Consider the following 6,762-nt stretch of genomic DNA (forward strand, 5'->3'; position numbering starts at 1 on the left):
CCTCCCTCCCTCCCTTCTTCCGTCTCTATCCTTCCCCTCCCCACCTCCCCTCTCCTCTCTTCTCTTCTTCTCGCTCTGTCGCCCAGGCTAGAGTGCAGTGGCGCTATCTCGGCTCACTGCAACCTCCACTCCCCAGGTTCAAACTATTCTCCTGCCTCAGCCTCCTGAGTAGCTGGGATTACAGGTACCTGCCACCACACTCAGCTATTTCTTGAAATTTTAGTAGAGACAGGGTTTCACCATGTTGACCAGGCTTTTCTGGAGCTCCTGACCTCAGGTGATCTACCTGCCTCAGCCTTCCAAAGTGCTGGGATTACAGGCATGAGCCGCTGCACCCAGCCTGTCTTCCATTTTCATCATTTGAGCTGCCCTGCAGCTTGAGGCTGTGATATGTGAGTATGTGATAAAAAGCAATTGCGTACCACATACTTAAAATAGATAGTATGCTATCATATGTTATGATTGAGAATGAGTAACAAGAAGCCAGTGGATCAGAACGTGTGGAAATTTATCTTTTAAAAGTTAAGCCCAACAGCAAGGGACTGTGGGTTAAATGGAACGCTTGGCAGTTGAGGCACTGTATTTCACAATCTTTCAAAATCTGTGCTCCCATTTGTTGACATAGTAATCTAATTATGCCCCATGTAGGAGGCTAATGGTAATATCAAACCTCAGAAGATCCCAGATAAACATCCGACCAGCCAACAGGACGTTTCCATGCTTTATATTCTGTAGGTTATATTACCAAAACAATAGCTATTTTGGGGTTTTCTTTCTAAACACAAAATTACAATTTTTCAAACTACACATGCCCTTTTGGAGATTCTGATATGGTCCTTGCTCTCAGTTGAAGAAAAATATATTGTTATGGAATCTTAAGAAAAATGACATGAAAATGTGTTCTTAAAATATTTTTACATAAAAAAGTAGGTTACAAAACAGTATGTGCCATATGATCTCATTTTTGTAAAAAAAAATATATAAATGCATAGAAAAATGTTTAGAAATATACACACCAAAATGATAATTTAAATATATTAGAATATGGGATTATAGCTGAATTTTTGTTTTGTCCTTTTTGCTGCTCTGAATTTTTAAAGCATTCAACAATAAACAATACTTGTATAATTTTAAAGTTACAATCTGATAATTTCCACTTTCTCTGGCAAAGATTGGTGACTTTATAAGCAACTCTATTCTGTAACAACTATTTAATCAGAAAGATCAGTTTATCAAAATGTGGAGAATAAGATTTTACTTAAATGCAGAAAATTAGAGGGCATTTAAAACTAGATTGAAATATTCCTCCTTATTTCTTACCTGTTTTTAGAAACTTGAGAAGATGTTTTTTAAAAAGAGAGTGGTCAAACTTTACCATAACATAATTTTGAACAAGATGTAAGTTCTTTTTTCCTGTTAAAAATGGCTAAAAACAAGGGCATGCTATTTTTCAAAGTAAAATCCTCACAGGTCTGAAGTGCCAGCATGTTCTGATGTTTAAACTAATGTATACAGGAACCAGAATGCAGGATGAGCATAATTCAGTGTTATAATTACACTTGACAGATATACACTGCTTCTATTATTCATTGGCTCTGGTTGCACTTACCCAGAAAGACTCTGTAGAATACTAAATATCAACCACTCTTCATAAAAAGTCATTTGGCATTCGCATCAGTTCTCATCAGAGGAATCAAACTCAGAGATGCAGAAAACCAAATTTGATCATTTTAACACCATCCGCAAAGGCAAGCAAAATGAGTAATTTCCGACAAGGCCTGAGGTCCAGCCAGCTTTCATTTGTCAAGCTCTTAACAGATAGGCGGTGGGTTATTTCTCTAGAGAGAGGTATCTTTGAAGTGCTCCTTGGGCTTCGGCTTTACTCCTTTCAATTGCTTCCATGTTGCATGGTCTTCTTCCCCCACCTGCATTTGCCTATGCTATTTTCTCTCCAGAAAAATGCCCTTATTTCATTTTTGCTTGTCATCCTTCAATGCAAATCGAATGTTGCATCTCCTGGAAACCCACCTTGGTGTCTTTAAAGTTTACTCCTTTTTGGTGTCATAGTACTTGTGAGACAGACCACTAATTGTTCACGGAAAGTTTCTTTCCCCTTTTCATCATCACCCCTGCAAAGCTGCTATCCAGCCAGTAGCTGCCTTCCCGGTCCCTGTGCATCCAGGTGGAGACATGTGACTAGCTCTTACCAAAGGGAGGAGGGCAGAGGAACGTGTTCACTCTGGTTCAGCATGGTCAAGAAGACAGAATGCTTCTCCATCCTCCCTTTCTCTCTTTGCCAACTAGACTTCCCGGGCTCTAGAAGATGGTGAAACCACAGAGAAAAGGAGTCTGAATCTCTAAATCACATGCATATTATTATTGTTATTTTATTTAAGACAGATTCTCATTCTGTTGCCTAGGCAGGAGTGTAATGGTGCGATCTCAGCTCACTGCAACCTCCACCTCCCCGGTTCAAGCGATTCTCCTGCCTCAGCCTCCTGAGTAGCTGAGATTATAGGCACCTGCCACCACACCTGGCTAATTTTTGTATTTTTAGTAGAGACAGGGTTTCACCATGTTGGACAAGCTGGTCTCAATCTCCTGGCCTCAGGCGATCTGCCCACTTCGGCCTTCCAAAGTGTTGGACTACAGGCGTGAGCCACCATAATATCCATAGCACGCATATTAGACTGTCATATGGCTGCAGAAACCTGGGGTTTTATTGGGTTTAGCAAGTATCTTATTTTTAAAGAAGATTACATAATGTTCCTAACTCTCTTATGACCTCAGCCTGTCCTGTGTAGCTTGAATCAACACTCAACTACAGCAACAGCAGATCTCTTTATGGTTAGCTATGGAATGTGAGTGCTACGTACAATGCAGTGTGTACATTAAAATACATTTCAGGTTCTGAACGACTAGATCAGAAACTTCTAGAACACAATCCCCTTGTAAATTGAGAAGTACCTAAACTAAAAAAAAAAATTAAAAAATTAAAGGTAAAACAGCAATATGAAAGAAATAGAAATGTCCTTTTTTTTTTAAAGTAAGAAGATGTATTTTTACTATGACCCTACTCCTGTATAAGATTTCACGTAAGTCTTTATGTTTCCCCATTTCTCCTCAAGGTTCCTACCTGATTGCTATTAAAAATTGTCTTGTAATTTCAGCGAAATGCATCTTGAGAAAGATAACTTCCTGAAAATTTTCATTTATAACAAACTGTTTTTATTTCTTGTTGCAAAATTTTTATAGATTGAGGGGATACAAGTACAAATTAACAAACTTTGTATAAATTTTCCAGTTGACATCCAATTGGCCAGTGTTTTCTTATATGGTTTTAATTTCAGTGTTTGATAGCTTATAGAAACCTAGCACTTGTTTTACTTGTAGTTGTCTTTGGCCTTTTGAGACATCCTTTGGTTCTGAGATTTTTCAAGTAATCTATCCCAGTCCCTCACTATATTTAAATGAAGCTCTACTCCCTGATTTATTGTATCTACTTTTTTTTTTTTAATATATATAGGAAAAGCCAGCTTTGAATTAATTGGTCCCAAGTGTCATCCTTGGTTGAATCAATTCTCCAGCATTAGCAACACACACTGACTGACTGTTAACTCTTTTCTTGAAGCATTTGTTTTTATAAAAATATCAAACCTATAGAGATACTGTTAGCTCCTAGAATGGCAGATGGAAAGTCTCTAACCGTATTATAATTTAAACTTTTCATATGTATTTCTGCTTTTCTCATTAATCCGTGTGTTCATTATCATGCAATAATAGCATACTCTTTCTTCCATCTGTCTCAGAATGTGTGAATTCAAGCTTCTCTGATTTCTTCTCTTAGAGGGCCTGTTGTCTTACAGGCGGTCATAGGCAGGTCAATTCTAGCTGGTTTTTGACACTTTAATATGCCATCTTTTAGAAGGGAAAGGTTTCATGAACTACCACATAGAGTAAATAATACGGAAATCATTGGCAGGGCACCGTGGCTTATGCCTGTAATCCCAGCACTTTGGTAGACCAAGGCGGGCACATCATGAGTTCAGGAGTTTGAGATCATCCTGGCCAACATAGTGAAACCCTGTCTCTAATAAAAATGCAGAAATTAGCCAGACGTGGTGTCGTGAGCCTGTGCCTGTAGTCCTAGCTACTTGGGTGGCTGAGGCGGGAGAATTGCTTGAGCCCGGGAGGCAGAGGTTGTGGTGAGCCGAGATCGTGCCACTGCACTCCAGCCTGGGCAACAGAGCGAGACTCCGTCTCAAAAAAAAAAAAAAGAAAAGAAAAGAAAAGAAAACATTAGAATCCAAGAGAGTGAGATAGAAGACAGAAGATAAAATCAAAAAATTTTAATGAAACTTCAGCATGTCTTTGGAGTAATGATAAACTACTCCATTCAGACAAATGCTATGTGAAGATGCTGACTAATGAGGATGCCTGCTACTTTCCAGGCAATGCACCTAATGAATTGTCTTGTAAAAATGTTGGCAGTTTTAGAGAAATGAAGACTTCTGTCTTATTTATGTTTCATATTATAAATCAAGATGCAAAAATGATAAAAAATATTTTGTGTGGGCAGGATTTCAATGAAGGGGAAGCAATTACGGAACAGGCAGAGACACAGTCAGTCTTAGGAAACTGTAGTGGTGTCCAGGGAATATCAGTAGCTGCACGTAGCTGAAGTTCTGGCACATGGTGTTGGTGGGTGAGGGGCAAAGCTTGTATGGAGTGGGGGAAAAAAGACTTTAAAAATTAAGTTAAGCCATAAATCACTTACCAAGCTTGGGCTTGTACTTTGTCTTATAAGGCACAGGGGGAATCATGTGGTCTGCAAGGAAAGGAGTAACTGGACCAGATCTGTAGAAATTTGGCCTCACTAGGGAGGGTGGTTATCAGGAGAGAGGGACTGGAGTGGGGGAGTCAAATTGTGAGCGTGTCTGAATCCAGAATCCAGGGATTTCAAGTAGCAAAGCCATCCTGGGAGGTAGAGATGTTTGGGGTGATTTTGTTATCTTTGCATCTATGTTCCAGCTGCCTTTTGTGATTAGTTGGAATTGATACTTTCTTTGGCATTGTTCTGGTATGATGGCTTACAGGAAGAATAGCATTTCTTTATATGAAAAATGCAGTGTTCTATCAAGATACACAGTCTATCCCCTATGGGGAGGTTAGTAAAACTTTAAATAGGACATTGAGTTTTCTAATTTGAATAATGAAGAAGATGGCCATGACATTAACTAAGTGGGAACCACAGGAGGGGGCTTCTGGGTGAAAATGATGGATTTCAATTTTGATATGTTGAGTTTGAGGTATCATGGGCCATTCTGGTGCCTCCTTAATTAGCATTTACAATGAGGTGGCAATAATGTTAGGAGATCTCCTGACTACATTTGGTGAAAGCATGTATGCTGACTGGAATTATTGGAAGCAGATGTGTTTTACTGTGGCACATCCCTCCCCACATCATCTTTAGGAGAACTGAGAACCCTGGCATGAAAAGCTAAGGTGCTGCTTGGCTATGAGTTCACTTAGGTTGGGAGGTGGTAAGGCACACTGGATGCTGATGGTCTCCGACAGGTTTGCAGAATTGTTAATGGTAGACGAGACCTTAAATACCATCTTGTTCAACCTTCTTGTTTTACAAGCGGACATGATAAAGTCTGGAGAGGTTCAAGGACTGGTCTATGGTCAGTCAGGTTAGAATCCTGGTCTCTCTCAGTCTAGTTGAAAAATTGAGTGTTTTATTAACTTTTTTATCATTCAAGGTTTTCTCAGAGCAGAGGTTTTCTCTTTTTCTACTTTTCCATTCAACTGTAATTTATACACGGTAAAATGTGCATATCTTAATGCACAGCTGGACACATTTTTACATATGCAATCATTCCTTGCATTAAGATAAAGAATATTTCTACCACTCAGAAAGTTCCTTTGCACACCCTCCTGGTTGACATCAGCTATCCCCAGGAATAGTTACTATTCTGGCTTCCCTGCAGTAATCTATGTGGATTACTTTGGTTTATTTTCAAGCATCGCATGAAAGAAATCAGGACCTACTGTCATGTATGTACAATGTAATGTCTTTGAGGGAATCCTGCCTCTGATGTTTACTTTCTTTTTATTGTCCTAAAATGCCCTTGACTACGTAAATAAGCTGGAGTTTAATAGGGAGAGTCTAAGGACACCAGATCTCTAGTGAGGTCTTGGGGAGCCTATGTCCTGGACTTCAGCTGGTTTCCAAAGCAGAAGTTGAGTCCCAGCGGGGGGACGAGTTATCTCTTTGGGTGTGACCGGTAGTAGCCTGCCCTTGGTTACTCGGAATCCAGGATCTGGGCCCAAGGCAAAGGAATTTTTACCAAGAAAGCAGTTGTAACTTCAAAAGGAAGAATCCTGCCTGGCACCAGGAAGTGCCAACAGAGCGAGCTCAGCATCCCCACGGCGGGGAGGAAAGGCGATGTGGAGAGACTGGGGTTATGTAGCACCCATAGGAGCTGCCATGTGAGAGGGCTGGTCAGGAGGCCTGGGTGGTCTCCCAAAGCCACCTCTGAAGTGTGATGGGACAGAGGCAGAACCCTAGAATCTGTAGAAAGATGTCACTCTGTCTGGCCAGCTTAGGAGGAATTCCCCATCCTCTCTGGAAATTTCCAGATCAGGACATGAGGGGACCAGTAAACGCTAAAGTAACTTGAAATATTTTTATATCCAGAAGACATTCTATTCTAAAATCCATCCTCATAACTCTAGGATACCTCTACTGTACCTTCA

At 40.2% G+C, this 6,762-nt stretch overlaps 2 protein-coding genes across 2 annotated transcripts in view; both read right to left on the reverse strand.

Moving 5' to 3' along the window:
• Window positions 1-2,206, reverse strand: part of CNTNAP2 (contactin associated protein-like 2) — a 318,368-nt gene extending 316,162 nt beyond the window's left edge. The window contains exon 1 of the mRNA XM_011989555.1: window positions 2,029-2,206. The gene's annotated coding sequence lies outside the window, so the exon portion shown is untranslated. The remainder of the gene's footprint in view (window positions 1-2,028) is intronic.
• Window positions 1-6,762, reverse strand: part of LOC105546382 (interferon alpha/beta receptor 1-like) — a 33,350-nt gene that overhangs the window by 2,660 nt on the left and 23,928 nt on the right. The gene's annotated exons all lie outside the window — the stretch shown is intronic.

Source organism: Mandrillus leucophaeus, unplaced genomic scaffold (assembly GCF_000951045.1).
Source record: "Mandrillus leucophaeus isolate KB7577 unplaced genomic scaffold, Mleu.le_1.0 Scaffold357, whole genome shotgun sequence".
Taxonomy (NCBI): domain Eukaryota; kingdom Metazoa; phylum Chordata; class Mammalia; order Primates; family Cercopithecidae; genus Mandrillus; species Mandrillus leucophaeus.